General features: G+C 46.7%; 6 non-coding genes across 6 annotated transcripts; all 6 read left to right on the top strand.

The window, feature by feature from the left end:
- Positions 1 to 2,789: 2,789 nt before the first annotated feature.
- On the top strand, positions 2,790 to 2,871 carry trnal-aag (transfer RNA leucine (anticodon AAG)). Its single transcript has one exon. It is a non-coding gene; the product is annotated as a tRNA-Leu (tRNA).
- Positions 2,872 to 8,668: 5,797 nt separating this feature from the next.
- Positions 8,669 to 8,750, top strand: trnal-aag (transfer RNA leucine (anticodon AAG)). Its single transcript has one exon. It is a non-coding gene; the product is annotated as a tRNA-Leu (tRNA).
- A 2,847-nt stretch (positions 8,751 to 11,597) lies between these two features.
- Positions 11,598 to 11,679, top strand: trnal-aag (transfer RNA leucine (anticodon AAG)). The gene has a single exon. It is a non-coding gene; the product is annotated as a tRNA-Leu (tRNA).
- Positions 11,680 to 14,528: 2,849 nt separating this feature from the next.
- trnal-aag (transfer RNA leucine (anticodon AAG)) lies at positions 14,529 to 14,610 on the top strand. The gene has a single exon. It is a non-coding gene; the product is annotated as a tRNA-Leu (tRNA).
- Positions 14,611 to 17,459: 2,849 nt separating this feature from the next.
- trnal-aag (transfer RNA leucine (anticodon AAG)) lies at positions 17,460 to 17,541 on the top strand. Its single transcript has one exon. It is a non-coding gene; the product is annotated as a tRNA-Leu (tRNA).
- Positions 17,542 to 20,390: 2,849 nt separating this feature from the next.
- trnal-aag (transfer RNA leucine (anticodon AAG)) lies at positions 20,391 to 20,472 on the top strand. Its single transcript has one exon. It is a non-coding gene; the product is annotated as a tRNA-Leu (tRNA).
- Positions 20,473 to 20,677: the final 205 nt, after the last annotated feature.

Raw genomic sequence — 20,677 nt, 5'->3', positions numbered from 1 at the left:
AATGGTTTTGCTTCCCGGGGGATTGACTGCGGTGTGGGAAAGTGCCAAATTTTCCAAAGTGCCTGTTCTGTCGTGATCGTGTTCGCCTCCCGCGGGGAAAATCGCCAGCAGCTCTACTGTTGCTTTCAGTTCCAGGCAAGTTGAGCTTTTACTGGAACCGAATGGAGACTGTTATTTCATCGCTGTTGCGAAACAGAGTCCTACGGTGACTCGACTCGCCGTCATTCGGTTTTCTGGCCAATGAGAAAATCGTTCCAATCTATTTCGATGTCATATGTTCTTGAATTTCTCCCACTTTCTTCATTTCCGTCCTGGAGACATCGGAAGGGAAAGGTAATCTAATCGAGACTGCGATTGGTGAAATTCACTTTTTATGGCCCATTCTTGTCATGTTCTTTCTTTGTCGCTTTGCAGCATTGTCTGGGAAGTGGTGGTGCACTCAGGCTCCAGTATGCTTGAAAGATTAGTTTGGAATTGCCCCGTTGTCAGTTGGGTGATTACTTTATGGCTCATGCCCCCGGACTGTCTCACATTTAGCATTCGTGCTCGCTGTGTCTGAAAATGCATTTGGTTTTCCAGTTTTGTTTGTGTTCCGTGTTAAATGCTTTCTGTTTTGCGATTCGCTCAATACATTACGAATTAACAGGGTTTCTGAGGTAACTTCCAGCTGCAAAAATCCTCAACTGAGAATCTGGGAAACTTTCACGGAGTATGGTCAGTCGGAGCAAAAGTAAGGATGTCGTTCGTTTCTGCAGTGTTTCACAATACTACCTTTCCCGTGAGCAGTCGAACAGACTAATGATTTTGCCACAGACTGCGACGGTAAGCTCCGCAAAAACGTAATTCTTTAAAGCAGGTGTGAGCAACACAACGTTATTGGGGTACACCACGTGGAAACAGATACTTCGGTGTATCACGTCCATGCTCAGCACATAGCCAAATTTAAACAAGTCCCCATTAAACAACGAGCTCATGGAAACAGAAAGGTGACAGGGAGAATGGCTTCAGGTTTCAGTGCTGGATGCCACTGAGCGCCAGCAGGGCCGTCAGAGGCCAGTTTCTGTAGTGTAGTGGTCATCACGTTCGCCGCACGCGCGAAAGGTCCCCAGTTCGAAACTTGGCAGAAGCAGCTTTATTCTTCAACTGCAGTCTTTTACATGGACAAGAACGGAGCTGACTTGCTTGCTTTCCCATCTGCAAACCTGCCTTCGAGTTTGCTTGAACAAATCTGCTCTCGTCGTGAAATGCAATGCAGTTCCATTTACTAACAGTGCAAAGCATTGTAAAGTTTTTCTCCTACCTGGTTCTGATCATATGCCATTCTGTTTGAGAGTGTAGTTACCCCCTTCTGATCCTTACACGAAAAGCATTACCGCATTTGCATTCCTTGCGCAGGCAGCCCGGTTCAAAGATAGGGAAGAAGCCGATGCGCTGGTGTCACAATGCACCACGGATTCCTGAACTAATATGTCTGTCAAATGTATCCCAAAGTCGTCTCTGAAAGACCTCATTTGGAAGGTGTCTGTCGTTATTCAACGTGCGAGAATTGGCACCAGAGATCCTGAATCATGTTTTGGAGCAGTTCGCAGGTTGGTGGCTCATTCAATCAGCAACAGCAATGAAAGAAATTACACTCTCAGAGGAACCTCTGGACCTGTGCTTTCATAGCGTCGCTCGTATTAAGGTGCGCCCCGAGATCTAAGCCACGTTGGAACTGAAACGGAGGAATCGACAGAGAGACTACACAATGACATCGCATCCATTTGGTTTTCTTGAAATCACTGACGAGCAAGAAAATGTAAACGGGAGGGCGACTGGGGAAGTGTGGCAGTTGCAGCTCTGGTGAAACTCCTTCTTTGTGATTCACTCAGCAACCAGACACGTGAAGGTGAATCAGGGGTGAGAGCTCTTCACATCGTGAACAAAAAGCAATCAAGGGCAGTTAGCACCTCTTCCGGAGTGGGGGTGGAGTGAGGTAATTACCTTTTGACTTCTGTTACTATGTTGAGAAACTGCCTTTTAGATTGAGGTGAAAAGAAACTGCATTTCTAAAAAGCACCATGGAATTTGTTAAACTCTATTGAGACGCTTCTCATCGATTCCCACACAGGTTTCCGACTCAGTTGGTATCCATGAGGCTCATGTCCAGGTGTGAACATCTCTGCAGCAAATTGAACGGTGAAGGTAAAAGGCAAAGAAAGTGGCATCTCGAACCGGCCCCGAGGTCAGACCTTCCTCACGATGCAATCTGTCGTTCTCGGATTGGAATGCGACCTCCGGTTTTAAGGTGGAACTTTCTTTGGGAACCTTATTCTGCAAGACAGACACAGTGACTGAAACTATGCTGCACGGTATGATTTGGGACACGGCCTGCTCAGCTTTGTGCATTTTCCCTGTAGTCCGGTGTGTTTCATGTTCCGTGTAAACGTGAAAGTTGTCCTGTTTCGAGCAATGGGTGAAATCATTTAGCAAAGCAAGAATCCGAATTGCAGTAATGTCCAGCAGCTGATGGTAATTTGACCCAATCATAACCGATCATATATTCTCACGCACTCACAGATACATTTGTAGCTGAATCCAGTCTGAGACGATAGACTCAGCTTACCAGTGATTTTTGTCTGGATTGATGGGCTGTCATTATCTGCTGAGAAATTGATATTGTCGACGGGCACATCCGAGCTGCTGTGCGAGTCGGAGAGGGATCATAGAACCCTTTTCACGTGAGTTTGCATCTGTTGTTATGCAGGAGCACAATTGGAAGTGCAAGAAAATGGCGAGGTGGGCGTGTTGGTAGTGTGGCCGAGCGGTCTAAGGCGCTGGATTAAGGCTCCAGTCTCGACAGAGGCGTGGGTTCGAATCCCACCGCTGCCATTTCTTCTGAACAGCTCCATCGGCAACAGCGTGTTAAAATGCTGTTTCGATCCCTGCTGCATTTCTGTTTAAAACAGAAGAAAAATGGTTTTGCTTCCCGGGGGATTGACTGCGGTGTGGGAAAGTGCCGAATTTTCCAAAGTGCCTGTTCTGTCGTGATCGTGTTCGCCTCCCGCGGGGAAAATCGCCAGCAGCTCTACTGTTGCTTTCAGTTCCAGGCAAGTTGAGCTTTTACTGGAACCGAATGGAGACTGTTATTTCATCGCTGTTGCGAAACAGAGTCCTACGGTGACTCGACTCGCCGTCATTCGGTTTTCTGGCCAATGAGAAAATCGTTCCAATCTATTTCGATGTCATATGTTCTTGAATTTCTCCCACTTTCTTCATTTCCGTCCTGGAGACATCGGAAGGGAAAGGTAATCTAATCGAGACTGCGATTGGTGAAATTCACTTTTTATGGCCCATTCTTGTCATGTTCTTTCTTTGTCGCTTTGCAGCATTGTCTGGGAAGTGGTGGTGCACTCAGGCTCCAGTATGTTTGAAAGATTAGTTTGGAATTACTTTATGGCTCATGCCCCCGGACTGTCTCACATTTAGCATACGTGCTCGCTGTGTCTGAAAATGCATTTGGTTTTCCAGTTTTGTTTGTGTTCCGTGTTAAATGCTTTCTGTTTTGCGATTCGCTCAATACATTACGAATTAACAGGGTTTCTGAGGTAACTTCCAGCTGCAAAAATCCTCAACTGAGAATCTGGGAAACTTTCACGGAGTATGGTCAGTCGGAGCAAAAGTAAGGATGTCGTTCGTTTCTGCAGTGTTTCACAATACTACCTTTCCCGTGAGCAGTCGAACAGACTAATGATTTTGCCACAGACTGCGACGGTAAGCTCCGCAAAAACGTAATTCTTTAAAGCAGGTGTGAGCAACACAACGTTATTGGGGTACACCACGTGGAAACAGATACTTCGGTGTATCACGTCCATGCTCAGCACATAGCCAAATTTAAACAAGTCCCCATTAAACAACGAGCTCATGGAAACAGAAAGGTGACAGGGAGAATGGCTTCAGGTTTCAGTGCTGGATGCCACTGAGCGCCAGCAGGGCCGTCAGAGGCCAGTTTCTGTAGTGTAGTGGTCATCACGTTCGCCGCATGCGCGAAAGGTCCCCAGTTCGAAACTTGGCAGAAGCAGCTTTATTCTTCAACTGCAGTCTTTTACATGGACAAGAACGGAGCTGACTTGCTTGCTTTCCCATCTGCAAACCTGCCTTCGAGTTTGCTTGAACAAATCTGCTCTCGTCGTGAAATGCAATGCAGTTCCATTTACTAACAGTGCAAAGCATTGTAAAGTTTTTCTCCTACCTGGTTCTGATCATATGCCATTCTGTTTGAGAGTGTAGTTACCCCCTTCTGATCCTTACACGAAAAGCATTACCGCATTTGCATTCATTGCGCAGGCAGCCCGGTTCAAAGATAGGGAAGAAGCCGATGCGCTGGTGTCACAATGCACCACGGATTCCTGAACTAATATGTCTGTCAAATGTATCCCAAAGTCGTCTCTGAAAGACCTCATTTGGAAGGTGTCTGTCGTTATTCAACGTGCGAGAATTGGCACCAGAGATCCTGAATCATGTTTTGGAGCAGTTCGCAGGTTGGTGGCTCATTCAATCAGCAACAGCAATGAAAGAAATTACACTCTCAGAGGAACCTCTGGACCTGTGCTTTCATAGCGTCGCTCGTATTGAGGTGCGCCCCGAGATCTAAGCCACGTTGGAACTGAAACGGAGGAATCGACAGAGAGAGTACACAATGACATCGCATCCATTTGGTTTTCTTGAAATCACTGACGAGCAAGAAAATGTAAACGGGAGGGCGACTGGGGAAGTGTGGCAGTTGCAGCTCTGGTGAAACTCCTTCTTTGTGATTCACTCAGCAACCAGACACGTGAAGGTGAATCAGGGGTGAGAGCTCTTCACATCGTGAACAAAAAGCAATCAAGGGCAGTTAGCACCTCTTCCGGAGTGGGGGTGGAGTGAGGTAATTACCTTTTGACTTCTGTTACTATGTTGAGAAACTGCCTTTTAGATTGAGGTGAAAAGAAACTGCATTTCTAAAAAGCACCATGGAATTTGTTAAACTCTATTGAGACGCTTCTCATCGATTCCCACACAGGTTTCCGACTCAGTTGGTATCCATGAGGCTCATGTCCAGGTGTGAACATCTCTGCAGCAAATTTCACGGTGAAGGTAAAAGGCAAAGAAAGTGGCATCTCGAACCGGCCCCGAGGTCAGACCTTCCTCACGATGCAATCTGTCGTTCTCGGATTGGAATGCGACCTCCGGTTTTAAGGTGGAACTTTCTTTGGGAACCTTATTCTGCAAGACAGACACAGTGACTGAAACTATGCTGCACGGTATGATTTGGGACACGGCCTGCTCAGCTTTGTGCATTTTCCCTGTAGTCCGGTGTGTTTCATGTTCCGTGTAAACGTGAAAGTTGTCCTGTTTCGAGCAATGGGTGAAATCATTTAGCAAAGCAAGAATCCGAATTGCAGTAATGTCCAGCAGCTGATGGTAATTTGACCCAATCATAACCGATCATATATTCTCACGCACTCACAGATACATTTGTAGCTGAATCCAGTCTGAGACGATAGACTCAGCTTACCAGTGATTTTTGTCTGTATTGATGGGCTGTCATTATCTGCTGAGAAATTGATATTGTAGACGGGCACATCCGAGCTGCTGTGCGAGTCGGAGAGGGATCATAGAACCCTTTTCACGTGAGTTTGCATCTGTTGTTATGCAGGAGCACAATTGGAAGTGCAAGAAAATGGCGAGGTGGGCGTGTTGGTAGTGTGCCCGAGCGGTCTAAGGCGCAGGATTAAGGCTCCGGTCTCGACCGGGGCGTGGGTTCGAATCCCACCGCTGCCATTTCTTCTGAACAGCTCCATCGGCAACAGCTTGTTAAAATGCTGTTTCGATCACTGCTGCATTTCTGTTTAAAACAGAAGAAAAATGGTTTTGCTTCCCGGGGGATTGACTGCGGTGTGGGAAAGTGCCAAATTTTCCAAAGTGCCTGTTCTGTCGTGATCGTGTTCGCCTCCCGCGGGGAAAATCGCCAGCAGCTCTACTGTTGCTTTCAGTTCCAGGCAAGTTGAGCTTTTACTGGAACCGAATGGAGACTGTTATTTCATCGCTGTTGCGAAACAGAGTCCTACGGTGACTCGACTCGCCGTCATTCGGTTTTCTGGCCAATGAGAAAATCGTTCCAATCTATTTCGATGTCATATGTTCTTGAATTTCTCCCACTTTCTTCATTTCCGTCCTGGAGACATCGGAAGGGAAAGGTAATCTAATCGAGACTGCGATTGGTGAAATTCACTTTTTATGGCCCATTCTTGTCATGTTCTTTCTTTGTCGCTTTGCAGCATTGTCTGGGAAGTGGTGGTGCACTCAGGCTCCAGTATGCTTGAAAGATTAGTTTGGAATTGCCCCGTTGTCAGTTGGGTGATTACTTTATGGCTCATGCCCCCGGACTGTCTCACATTTAGCATTCGTGCTCGCTGTGTCTGAAAATGCATTTGGTTTTCCAGTTTTGTTTGTGTTCCGTGTTAAATGCTTTCTGTTTTGCGATTCGCTCAATACATTACGAATTAACAGGGTTTCTGAGGTAACTTCCAGCTGCAAAAATCCTCAACTGAGAATCTGGGAAACTTTCACGGAGTATGGTCAGTCGGAGCAAAAGTAAGGATGTCGTTCGTTTCTGCAGTGTTTCACAATACTACCTTTCCCGTGAGCAGTCGAACAGACGAAATGATTTTGCCACAGACTGCGACGGTAAGCTCCGCAAAAACGTAATTCTTTAAAGCAGGTGTGAGCAACACAACGTTATTGGGGTACACCACGTGGAAACAGATACTTCGGTGTATCACGTCCATGCTCAGCACATAGCCAAATTTAAACAAGTCCCCATTAAACAACGAGCTCATGGAAACAGAAAGGTGACAGGGAGAATGGCTTCAGGTTTCAGTGCTGGATGCCACTGAGCGCCAGCAGGGCCGTCAGAGGCCAGTTTCTGTAGTGTAGTGGTCATCACGTTAGCCTCACACGCGAAAGTTCCCCAGGTCGAAACTTGGCAGAAACAGCTTTGTTCTTCAACTGCAGTCTTTTACATGGACAAGAACGGAGCTGACTTGCTTGCTTTCCCATCTGCAAACCTGCCTTCGAGTTTGCTGAAACAAATCTGCTCTCGTCGGGAAATGCAATGCAGTTCCATTTACTAACAGTGCAAAGCATTGTAAAGTTTTTCTCCTACCTGGTTCTGATCATATGCCATTCTGTTTGAGAGTGTAGTTACCCCCTCTGATCCTTCCACGAAAAGCATTACCGCATTTGCATTCCTTGCGCAGGCAGCCCGGTTCAAAGATAGGGAAGAAGCCGATGCGCTGGTGTCACAATGCACCACGGATTCCTGAACTAATCTGTCTGTCAAATGTATCCCAAAGTCGTCTCTGAAAGACCTCATTTGGAAGGTGTCTGTCGTTATTCAACGTGCGAGAATTGGCACCAGAGATCCTGAATCATGTTTTGGAGCAGTTCGCAGGTTGGTGGCTCATTCAATCAGCAACAGCAATGAAAGAAATTACACTCTCAGAGGAACCTCTGGACCTGTGCTTTCATAGCGTCGCTCGTATTAAGGTGCGCCCCGAGATCTAAGCCACGTTGGAACTGAAACGGAGGAATCGACAGAGAGACTACACAATGACATCGCATCCATTTGGTTTTCTTGAAATCACTGACGAGCAGGAAAATGTAAACGGGAGGGCGACTGGGGAAGTGTGGCAGTTGCAGCTCTGGTGAAACTCCTTCTTTGTGATTCACTCAGCAACCAGACACGTGAAGGTGAATCAGGCGTGAGAGCTCTTCACATCGTGAACAAAAAGCAATCAAGGGCAGTTAGTACCTCTTCCGGAGTGGGGGTGGAGTGAGGTAATTACCTTTTGACTTCTGTTACTATGTTGAGAAACTGCCTTTTAGACTGAGGTGAAAAGAAACTGCATTTCTAAAAAGCACCATGGAATTTGTTAAACTCTATTGAGACGCTTCTCATCGATTCCCACACAGGTTTCCGACTCAGTTGGTATCCATGAGGCTCATGTCCAGGTGTGAACATCTCTGCAGCAAATTGAACGGTGAAGGTAAAAGGCAAGGAAAGTGGCATCTCGAACCGGCCCCGAGGTCAGACCTTCCTCACGATGCAATCTGTCGTTCTCGGATTGGAATGCGACCTCCGGTTTTAGGGTGGAACTTTCTTTGGGAACCTTATTCTGCAAGACAGACACAGTGACTGAAACTATGCTGCACGGTATGATTTGGGACACGGCCTGCTCAGCTTTGTGCATTTTCCCTGTAGTCCGGTGTGTTTCATGTTCCGTGTAAACGTGAAAGTTGTCCTGTTTCGAGCAATGGGTGAAATCATTTAGCAAAGCAAGAATCCGAATTGCAGTAATGACAAGCAGCTGATGGTAATTTGACCCAATCATAACCGATCATATATTCTCACGCACTCACATTTGTAGCTGAATCCAGTCTGAGAAGATAGACTCAGCTTACCAGTGATTTTTGGCTGTATTGATGGGCTGTCATTATCTGCTGAGAAATTGATATTGTAGACGGGCACATCCGAGCTGCTGTGCGAGTCGGTGAGGGATCATCGAACCCTTTTCACGTGAGTTTGCATCTGTTGTTATGCAGGAGCACAATTAGAAGTGCAAGAAAATGGCGAGGTGGGCGTGTTGGTAGTGTGGCCGAGCGGTCTAAGGCGCTGGATTAAGGCTCCAGTCTCGACAGAGGCGTGGGTTCGAATCCCACCGCTGCCATTTCTTCTGAACAGCTCCTTCGGCAACAGGTTGTTAAAATGCTGTTTCGATCCCTGCTGCATTTCTGTTTAAAACAGAAGAAAAATGGTTTTGCTTCCCGGGGAATTGACTGCGGTGTGGGAAAGTGCCGAATTTTCCAAAGTGCCTGTTCTGTCGTGATCGTGTTCGCCTCTACTGTTGCTTTCAGTTCCAGGCAAGTTGAGCTTTTACTGGAACCGAATGGAGACTGTTATTTCATCGCTGTTGCGAAACAGAGTCCTACGGTGACTCGACTCGCCGTCATTCGGTTTTCTGGCCAATGAGAAAATCGTTCCAATCTATTTCGATGTCATATGTTCTTGAATTTCTCCCACTTTCTTCATTTCCGTCCTGGAGACATCGGAAGGGAAAGGTAATCTAATCGAGACTGCGATTGGTGAAATTCACTTTTTATGGCCCATTCTTGTCATGTTCTTTCTTTGTCGCTTTGCAGCATTGTCTGGGAAGTGGTGGTGCACTCAGGCTCCAGTATGCTTGAAAGATTAGTTTGGAATTGCCCCGTTGTCAGTTGGGTGATTACTTTATGGCTCATGCCCCCGGACATGCTCACATTTAGCATTCGTGCTCGCTGTGTCTGAAAATGCATTTGGTTTTCCAGTTTTGTTTGTGTTCCGTGTTAAATGCTTTCTGTTTTGCGATTCGCTCAATACATTACGAATTAACAGGGTTTCTGAGGTAACTTCCAGCTGCAAAAATCCTCAACTGAGAATCTGGGAAACTTTCACGGAGTATGGTCAGTCGGAGCAAAAGTAAGGATGTCGTTCGTTTCTGCAGTGTTTCACAATACTACCTTTCCCGTGAGCAGTCGAACAGACTAATGATTTTGCCACAGACTGCGACGGTAAGCTCCGCAAAAACGTAATTCTTTAAAGCAGGTGTGAGCAACACAACGTTATTGGGGTACACCACGTGGAAACAGATACTTCGGTGTATCACGTCCATGCTCAGCACATAGCCAAATTTAAACAAGTCCCCATTAAACAACGAGCTCATGGAAACAGAAAGGTGACAGGGAGAATGGCTTCAGGTTTCAGTGCTGGATGCCACTGAGCGCCAGCAGGGCCGTCAGAGGCCAGTTTCTGTAGTGTAGTGGTCATCACGTTCGCCGCACGCGCGAAAGGTCCCCAGTTCGAAACTTGGCAGAAGCAGCTTTATTCTTCAACTGCAGTCTTTTACATGGACAAGAACGGAGCTGACTTGCTTGCTTTCCCATCTGCAAACCTGCCTTCGAGTTTGCTTGAACAAATCTGCTCTCGTCGTGAAATGCAATGCAGTTCCATTTACTAACAGTGCAAAGCATTGTAAAGTTTTTCTCCTACCTGGTTCTGATCATATGCCATTCTGTTTGAGAGTGTAGTTACCCCCTTCTGATCCTTACACGAAAAGCATTACCGCATTTGCATTCCTTGCGCAGGCAGCCCGGTTCAAAGATAGGGAAGAAGCCGATGCGCTGGTGTCACAATGCACCACGGATTCCTGAACTAATATGTCTGTCAAATGTATCCCAAAGTCGTCTCTGAAAGACCTCATTTGGAAGGTGTCTGTCGTTATTCAACGTGCGAGAATTGGCACCAGAGATCCTGAATCATGTTTTGGAGCAGTTCGCAGGTTGGTGGCTCATTCAATCAGCAACAGCAATGAAAGAAATTACACTCTCAGAGGAACCTCTGGACCTGTGCTTTCATAGCGTCGCTCGTATTAAGGTGCGCCCCGAGATCTAAGCCACGTTGGAACTGAAACGGAGGAATCGACAGAGAGACTACACAATGACATCGCATCCATTTGGTTTTCTTGAAATCACTGACGAGCAAGAAAATGTAAACGGGAGGGCGACTGGGGAAGTGTGGCAGTTGCAGCTCTGGTGAAACTCCTTCTTTGTGATTCACTCAGCAACCAGACACGTGAAGGTGAATCAGGGGTGAGAGCTCTTCACATCGTGAACAAAAAGCAATCAAGGGCAGTTAGCACCTCTTCCGGAGTGGGGGTGGAGTGAGGTAATTACCTTTTGACTTCTGTTACTATGTTGAGAAACTGCCTTTTAGATTGAGGTGAAAAGAAACTGCATTTCTAAAAAGCACCATGGAATTTGTTAAACTCTATTGAGACGCTTCTCATCGATTCCCACACAGGTTTCCGACTCAGTTGGTATCCATGAGGCTCATGTCCAGGTGTGAACATCTCTGCAGCAAATTTCACGGTGAAGGTAAAAGGCAAAGAAAGTGGCATCTCGAACCGGCCCCGAGGTCAGACCTTCCTCACGATGCAATCTGTCGTTCTCGGATTGGAATGCGACCTCCGGTTTTAAGGTGGAACTTTCTTTGGGAACCTTATTCTGCAAGACAGACACAGTGACTGAAACTATGCTGCACGGTATGATTTGGGACACGGCCTGCTCAGCTTTGTGCATTTTCCCTGTAGTCCGGTGTGTTTCATGTTCCGTGTAAACGTGAAAGTTGTCCTGTTTCGAGCAATGGGTGAAATCATTTAGCAAAGCAAGAATCCGAATTGCAGTAATGTCCAGCAGCTGATGGTAATTTGACCCAATCATAACCGATCATATATTCTCACGCACTCACAGATACATTTGTAGCTGAATCCAGTCTGAGACGATAGACTCAGCTTACCAGTGATTTTTGTCTGGATTGATGGGCTGTCATTATCTGCTGAGAAATTGATATTGTCGACGGGCACATCCGAGCTGCTGTGCGAGTCGGAGAGGGATCATAGAACCCTTTTCACGTGAGTTTGCATCTGTTGTTATGCAGGAGCACAATTGGAAGTGCAAGAAAATGGCGAGGTGGGCGTGTTGGTAGTGTGGCCGAGCGGTCTAAGGCGCTGGATTAAGGCTCCAGTCTCGACAGAGGCGTGGGTTCGAATCCCACCGCTGCCATTTCTTCTGAACAGCTCCATCGGCAACAGCGTGTTAAAATGCTGTTTCGATCCCTGCTGCATTTCTGTTTAAAACAGAAGAAAAATGGTTTTGCTTCCCGGGGGATTGACTGCGGTGTGGGAAAGTGCCGAATTTTCCAAAGTGCCTGTTCTGTCGTGATCGTGTTCGCCTCCCGCGGGGAAAATCGCCAGCAGCTCTACTGTTGCTTTCAGTTCCAGGCAAGTTGAGCTTTTACTGGAACCGAATGGAGACTGTTATTTCATCGCTGTTGCGAAACAGAGTCCTACGGTGACTCGACTCGCCGTCATTCGGTTTTCTGGCCAATGAGAAAATCGTTCCAATCTATTTCGATGTCATATGTTCTTGAATTTCTCCCACTTTCTTCATTTCCGTCCTGGAGACATCGGAAGGGAAAGGTAATCTAATCGAGACTGCGATTGGTGAAATTCACTTTTTATGGCCCATTCTTGTCATGTTCTTTCTTTGTCGCTTTGCAGCATTGTCTGGGAAGTGGTGGTGCACTCAGGCTCCAGTATGCTTGAAAGATTAGTTTGGAATTACTTTATGGCTCATGCCCCCGGACTGTCTCACATTTAGCATACGTGCTCGCTGTGTCTGAAAATGCATTTGGTTTTCCAGTTTTGTTTGTGTTCCGTGTTAAATGCTTTCTGTTTTGCGATTCGCTCAATACATTACGAATTAACAGGGTTTCTGAGGTAACTTCCAGCTGCAAAAATCCTCAACTGAGAATCTGGGAAACTTTCACGGAGTATGGTCAGTCGGAGCAAAAGTAAGGATGTCGTTCGTTTCTGCAGTGTTTCACAATACTACCTTTCCCGTGAGCAGTCGAACAGACTAATGATTTTGCCACAGACTGCGACGGTAAGCTCCGCAAAAACGTAATTCTTTAAAGCAGGTGTGAGCAACACAACGTTATTGGGGTACACCACGTGGAAACAGATACTTCGGTGTATCACGTCCATGCTCAGCACATAGCCAAATTTAAACAAGTCCCCATTAAACAACGAGCTCATGGAAACAGAAAGGTGACAGGGAGAATGGCTTCAGGTTTCAGTGCTGGATGCCACTGAGCGCCAGCAGGGCCGTCAGAGGCCAGTTTCTGTAGTGTAGTGGTCATCACGTTCGCCGCACGCGCGAAAGGTCCCCAGTTCGAAACTTGGCAGAAGCAGCTTTATTCTTCAACTGCAGTCTTTTACATGGACAAGAACGGAGCTGACTTGCTTGCTTTCCCATCTGCAAACCTGCCTTCGAGTTTGCTTGAACAAATCTGCTCTCGTCGTGAAATGCAATGCAGTTCCATTTACTAACAGTGCAAAGCATTGTAAAGTTTTTCTCCTACCTGGTTCTGATCATATGCCATTCTGTTTGAGAGTGTAGTTACCCCCTTCTGATCCTTACACGAAAAGCATTACCGCATTTGCATTCCTTGCGCAGGCAGCCCGGTTCAAAGATAGGGAAGAAGCCGATGCGCTGGTGTCACAATGCACCACGGATTCCTGAACTAATATGTCTGTCAAATGTATCCCAAAGTCGTCTCTGAAAGACCTCATTTGGAAGGTGTCTGTCGTTATTCAACGTGCGAGAATTGGCACCAGAGATCCTGAATCATGTTTTGGAGCAGTTCGCAGGTTGGTGGCTCATTCAATCAGCAACAGCAATGAAAGAAATTACACTCTCAGAGGAACCTCTGGACCTGTGCTTTCATAGCGTCGCTCGTATTAAGGTGCGCCCCGAGATCTAAGCCACGTTGGAACTGAAACGGAGGAATCGACAGAGAGACTACACAATGACATCGCATCCATTTGGTTTTCTTGAAATCACTGACGAGCAAGAAAATGTAAACGGGAGGGCGACTGGGGAAGTGTGGCAGTTGCAGCTCTGGTGAAACTCCTTCTTTGTGATTCACTCAGCAACCAGACACGTGAAGGTGAATCAGGGGTGAGAGCTCTTCACATCGTGAACAAAAAGCAATCAAGGGCAGTTAGCACCTCTTCCGGAGTGGGGGTGGAGTGAGGTAATTACCTTTTGACTTCTGTTACTATGTTGAGAAACTGCCTTTTAGATTGAGGTGAAAATAAACTGCATTTCTAAAAAGCACCATGGAATTTGTTAAACTCTATTGAGACGCTTCTCATCGATTCCCACACAGGTTTCCGACTCAGTTGGTATCCATGAGGCTCATGTCCAGGTGTGAACATCTCTGCAGCAAATTTCACGGTGAAGGTAAAAGGCAAAGAAAGTGGCATCTCGAACCGGCCCCGAGGTCAGACCTTCCTCACGATGCAATCTGTCGTTCTCGGATTGGAATGCGACCTCCGGTTTTAAGGTGGAACTTTCTTTGGGAACCTTATTCTGCAAGACAGACACAGTGACTGAAACTATGCTGCACGGTATGATTTGGGACACGGCCTGCTCAGCTTTGTGCATTTTCCCTGTAGTCCGGTGTGTTTCATGTTCCGTGTAAACGTGAAAGTTGTCCTGTTTCGAGCAATGGGTGAAATCATTTAGCAAAGCAAGAATCCGAATTGCAGTAATGTCCAGCAGCTGATGGTAATTTGACCCAATCATAACCGATCATATATTCTCACGCACTCACAGATACATTTGTAGCTGAATCCAGTCTGAGACGATAGACTCAGCTTACCAGTGATTTTTGTCTGGATTGATGGGCTGTCATTATCTGCTGAGAAATTGATATTGTCGACGGGCACATCCGAGCTGCTGTGCGAGTCGGAGAGGGATCATAGAACCCTTTTCACGTGAGTTTGCATCTGTTGTTATGCAGGAGCACAATTGGAAGTGCAAGAAAATGGCGAGGTGGGCGTGTTGGTAGTGTGGCCGAGCGGTCTAAGGCGCTGGATTAAGGCTCCAGCCTCGACAGAGGCGTGGGTTCGAATCCCACCGCTGCCATTTCTTCTGAACAGCTCCATCGGCAACAGCGTGTTAAAATGCTGTTTCGATCCCTGCTGCATTTCTGTTTAAAACAGAAGAAAAATGGTTTTGCTTCCCGGGGGATTGACTGCGGTGTGGGAAAGTGCCGAATTTTCCAAAGTGCCTGTTCTGTCGTGATCGTGTTCGCCTCCCGCGGGGAAAATCGCCAGCAGCTCTACTGTTGCTTTCAGTTCCAGGCAAGTTGAGCTTTTACTGGAACCGAATGGAGACTGTTATTTCATCGCTGTTGCGAAACAGAGTCCTACGGTGACTCGACTCGCCGTCATTCGGTTTTCTGGCCAATGAGAAAATCGTTCCAATCTATTTCGATGTCATATGTTCTTGAATTTCTCCCACTTTCTTCATTTCCGTCCTGGAGACATCGGAAGGGAAAGGTAATCTAATCGAGACTGCGATTGGTGAAATTCACTTTTTATGGCCCATTCTTGTCATGTTCTTTCTTTGTCGCTTTGCAGCATTGTCTGGGAAGTGGTGGTGCACTCAGGCTCCAGTATGCTTGAAAGATTAGTTTGGAATTACTTTATGGCTCATGCCCCCGGACTGTCTCACATTTAGCATACGTGCTCGCTGTGTCTGAAAATGCATTTGGTTTTCCAGTTTTGTTTGTGTTCCGTGTTAAATGCTTTCTGTTTTGCGATTCGCTCAATACATTACGAATTAACAGGGTTTCTGAGGTAACTTCCAGCTGCAAAAATCCTCAACTGAGAATCTGGGAAACTTTCACGGAGTATGGTCAGTCGGAGCAAAAGTAAGGATGTCGTTCGTTTCTGCAGTGTTTCACAATACGACCTTTCCCGTGAGCAGTCGAACAGACTAATGATTTTGCCACAGACTGCGACGGTAAGCTCCGCAAAAACGTAATTCTTTAAAGCAGGTGTGAGCAACACAACGTTATTGGGGTACACCACGTGGAAACAGATACTTCGGTGTATCACGTCCATGCTCAGCACATAGCCAAATTTAAACAAGTCCCCATTAAACAACGAGCTCATGGAAACAGAAAGGTGACAGGGAGAATGGCTTCAGGTTTCAGTGCTGGATGCCACTGAGCGCCAGCAGGGCCGTCAGAGGCCAGTTTCTGTAGTGTAGTGGTCATCACGTTCGCCGCACGCGCGAAAGGTCCCCAGTTCGAAACTTGGCAGAAGCAGCTTTATTCTTCAACTGCAGTCTTTTACATGGACAAGAACGGAGCTGACTTGCTTGCTTTCCCATCTGCAAACCTGCCTTCGAGTTTGCTTGAACAAATCTGCTCTCGTCGTGAAATGCAATGCAGTTCCATTTACTAACAGTGCAAAGCATTGTAAAGTTTTTCTCCTACCTGGTTCTGATCATATGCCATTCTGTTTGAGAGTGTAGTTACCCCCTTCTGATCCTTACACGAAAAGCATTACCGCATTTGCATTCCTTGCGCAGGCAGCCCGGTTCAAAGATAGGGAAGAAGCCGATGCGCTGGTGTCACAATGCACCACGGATTCCTGAACTAATATGTCTGTCAAATGTATCCCAAAGTCGTCTCTGAAAGACCTCATTTGGAAGGTGTCTGTCGTTATTCAACGTGCGAGAATTGGCACCAGAGATCCTGAATCATGTTTTGGAGCAGTTCGCAGGTTGGTGGCTCATTCAATCAGCAACAGCAATGAAAGAAATTACACTCTCAGAGGAACCTCTGGACCTGTGCTTTCATAGCGTCGCTCGTATTAAGGTGCGCCCCGAGATCTAAGCCACGTTGGAACTGAAACGGAGGAATCGACAGAGAGACTACACAATGACATCGCATCCATTTGGTTTTCTTGAAATCACTGACGAGCAAGAAAATGTAAACGGGAGGGCGACTGGGGAAGTGTGGCAGTTGCAGCTCTGGTGAAACTCCTTCTTTGTGATTCACTCAGCAACCAGACACGTGAAGGTGAATCAGGGGTGAGAGCTCTTCACATCGTGAACAAAAAGCAATCAAGGGCAGTTAGCACCTCTTCCGGAGTGGGGGTGGAGTGAGGTAATTACCTTTTGACTTCTGTTACTATGTTGAGAAACTGCCTTTTAGATTGAGGTGAAAAGAAACTGCATTTCTAAAAAGCACCATGGAATTTGTTAAACTCTATTGAGACGCTTCTCATCGATTCCCACACAGGTTTCCGACTCAGTTGGTATCCATGAGGCTCATGTCCAGGTGTGAACATCTCTGCAGCAAATTGAACGGTGAAGGTAAAAGGCAAAGAAAGTGGCATCTCGAACCGGCCCCGAGGTCAGACCTTCCTCACGATGCAATCTGTCGTTCTCGGATTGGAATGCGACCTCCGGTTTTAAGGTGGAACTTTCTTTGGGAACCTTATTCTGCAAGACAGACACAGTGACTGAAACTATGCTGCACGGTATGATTTGGGACACGGCCTGCTCAGCTTTGTGCATTTTCCCTGTAGTCCGGTGTGTTTCATGTTCCGTGTAAACGTGAAAGTTGTCCTGTTTCGAGCAATGGGTGAAATCATTTAGCAAAGCAAGAATCCGAATTGCAGTAATGTCCAGCAGCTGATGGTAATTTGACCCAATCATAACCGATCATATATTCTCACGCACTCACAGATACATTTGTAGCTGAATCCAGTCTGAGACGATAGACTCAGCTTACCAGTGATTTTTGTCTGGATTGATGGGCTGTCATTATCTGCTGAGAAATTGATATTGTCGACGGGCACATCCGAGCTGCTGTGCGAGTCGGAGAGGGATCATAGAACCCTTTTCACGTGAGTTTGCATCTGTTGTTATGCAGGAGCACAATTGGAAGTGCAAGAAAATGGCGAGGTGGGCGTGTTGGTAGTGTGGCCGAGCGGTCTAAGGCGCTGGATTAAGGCTCCAGTCTCGACAGAGGCGTGGGTTCGAATCCCACCGCTGCCATTTCTTCTGAACAGCTCCATCGGCAACAGCGTGTTAAAATGCTGTTTCGATCCCTGCTGCATTTCTGTTTAAAACAGAAGAAAAATGGTTTTGCTTCCCGGGGGATTGACTGCGGTGTGGGAAAGTGCCGAATTTTCCAAAGTGCCTGTTCTGTCGTGATCGTGTTCGCCTCCCGCGGGGAAAATCGCCAGCAGCTCTACTGTTGCTTTCAGTTCCAGGCAAGTTGAGCTTTTACTGGAACCGAATGGAGACTGTTATTTCATCGCTGTTGCGAAACAGAGTCCTACGGTGACTCGACTCGCCGTCATTCGGTTTTCTGGCCAATGAGAAAATCGTTCCAATCTATTTCGATGTCATATGTTCTTGAATTTCTCCCACTTTCTTCATTTCCGTCCTGGAGACATCGGAAGGGAAAGGTAATCTAATCGAGACTGCGATTGGTGAAATTCACTTTTTATGGCCCATTCTTGTCATGTTCTTTCTTTGTCGCTTTGCAGCATTGTCTGGGAAGTGGTGGTGCACTCAGGCTCCAGTATGCTTGAAAGATTAGTTTGGAATTACTTTATGGCTCATGCCCCCGGACTGTCTCACATTTAGCATACGTGCTCGCTGTGTCTGAAAATGCATTTGGTTTTCCAGTTTTGTTTGTGTTCCGTGTTAAATGCTTTCTGTTTTGCGATTCGCTCAATACATTACGAATTAACAGGGTTTCTGAGGTAACTTCCAGCTGCAAAAATCCTCAACTGAGAATCTGGGAAACTTTCACGGAGTATGGTCAGTCGGAGCAAAAGTAAGGATGTCGTTCGTTTCTGCAGTGTTTCACAATACGACCTTTCCCGTGAGCAGTCGAACAGACTAATGATTTTGCCACAGACTGCGACGGTAAGCTCCGCAAAAACGTAATTCTTTAAAGCAGGTGTGAGCAACACAACGTTATTGGGGTACACCACGTGGAAACAGATACTTCGGTGTATCACGTCCATGCTCAGCACATAGCCAAATTTAAACAAGTCCCCATTAAACAACGAGCTCATGGAAACAGAAAGGTGACAGGGAGAATGGCTTCAGGTTTCAGTGCTGGATGCCACTGAGCGCCAGCAGGGCCGTCAGAGGCCAGTTTCTGTAGTGTAGTGGTCATCACGTTCGCCGCACGCGCGAAAGGTCCCCAGTTCGAAACTTGGCAGAAGCAGCTTTATTCTTCAACTGCAGTCTTTTACATGGACAAGAACGGAGCTGACTTGCTTGCTTTCCCATCTGCAAACCTGCCTTCGAGTTTGCTTGAACAAATCTGCTCTCGTCGTGAAATGCAATGCAGTTCCATTTACTAACAGTGCAAAGCATTGTAAAGTTTTTCTCCTACCTGGTTCTGATCATATGCCATTCTGTTTGAGAGTGTAGTTACCCCCTTCTGATCCTTACACGAAAAGCATTACCGCATTTGCATTCCTTGCGCAGGCAGCCCGGTTCAAAGATAGGGAAGAAGCCGATGCGCTGGTGTCACAATGCACCACGGATTCCTGAACTAATATGTCTGTCAAATGTATCCCAAAGTCGTCTCTGAAAGACCTCATTTGGAAGGTGTCTGTCGTTATTCAACGTGCGAGAATTGGCACCAGAGATCCTGAATCATGTTTTGGAGCAGTTCGCAGGTTGGTGGCTCATTCAATCAGCAACAGCAATGAAAGAAATTACACTCTCAGAGGAACCTCTGGACCTGTGCTTTCATAGCGTCGCTCGTATTAAGGTGCGCCCCGAGATCTAAGCCACGTTGGAACTGAAACGGAGGAATCGACAGAGAGACTACACAATGACATCGCATCCATTTGGTTTTCTTGAAATCACTGACGAGCAAGAAAATGTAAACGGGAGGGCGACTGGGGAAGTGTGGCAGTTGCAGCTCTGGTGAAACTCCTTCTTTGTGATTCACTCAGCAACCAGACACGTGAAGGTGAATCAGGGGTGAGAGCTCTTCACATCGTGAACAAAAAGCAATCAAGGGCAGTTAGCACCTCTTCCGGAGTGGGGGTGGAGTGAGGTAATTACCTTTTGACTTCTGTTACTATGTTGAGAAACTGCCTTTTAGATTGAGGTGAAAATAAACTGCATTTCTAAAAAGCACCATGGAATTTGTTAAACTCTATTGAGACGCTTCTCATCGATTCCCACACAGGTTTCCGACTCAGTTGGTATCCATGAGGCTCATGTCCAGGTGTGAACATCTCTGCAGCAAATTGAACGGTGAAGGTAAAAGGCAAAGAAAGTGGCATCTCGAACCGGCCCCGAGGTCAGACCTTCCTCACGATGCAATCTGTCGTTCTCGGATTGGAATGCGACCTCCGGTTTTAAGGTGGAACTTTCTTTGGGAACCTTATTCTGCAAGACAGACACAGTGACTGAAACTATGCTGCACGGTATGATTTGGGACACGGCCTGCTCAGCTTTGTGCATTTTCCCTGTAGTCCGGTGTGTTTCATGTTCCGTGTAAACGTGAAAGTTGTCCTGTTTCGAGCAATGGGTGAAATCATTTAGCAAAGCAAGAATCCGAATTGCAGTAATGTCCAGCAGCTGATGGTAATTTGACCCAATCATAACCGATCATATATTCTCACGCACTCACAGATACATTTGTAGCTGAATCCAGTCTGAGACGATAGACTCAGCTTACCAGTGATTTTTGTCTGGATTGATGGGCTGTCATTATCTGCTGAGAAATTGATATTGTCGACGGGCACATCCGAGCTGCTGTGCGAGTCGGAGAGGGATCATAGAACCCTTTTCACGTGAGTTTGCATCTGTTGTTATGCAGGAGCACAATTGGAAGTGCAAGAAAATGGCGAGGTGGGCGTGTTGGTAGTGTGGCCGAGCGGTCTAAGGCGCTGGATTAAGGCTCCAGTCTCGACAGAGGCGTGGGTTCGAATCCCACCGCTGCCATTTCTTCTGAACAGCTCCATCGGCAACAGCGTGTTAAAATGCTGTTTCGATCCCTGCTGCATTTCTGTTTAAAACAGAAGAAAAATGGTTTTGCTTCCCGGGGGATTGACTGCGGTGTGGGAAAGTGCCGAATTTTCCAAAGTGCCTGTTCTGTCGTGATCGTGTTCGCCTCCCGCGGGGAAAATCGCCAGCAGCTCTACTGTTG

Source organism: Chiloscyllium punctatum, chromosome 13, assembly GCF_047496795.1.
Source record: "Chiloscyllium punctatum isolate Juve2018m chromosome 13, sChiPun1.3, whole genome shotgun sequence".
In the NCBI taxonomy this organism is placed as follows: domain Eukaryota; kingdom Metazoa; phylum Chordata; class Chondrichthyes; order Orectolobiformes; family Hemiscylliidae; genus Chiloscyllium; species Chiloscyllium punctatum.
Note: the sequence above shows the minus strand (reverse complement) of the source record. Positions and strands in the feature narration are given on the sequence as shown.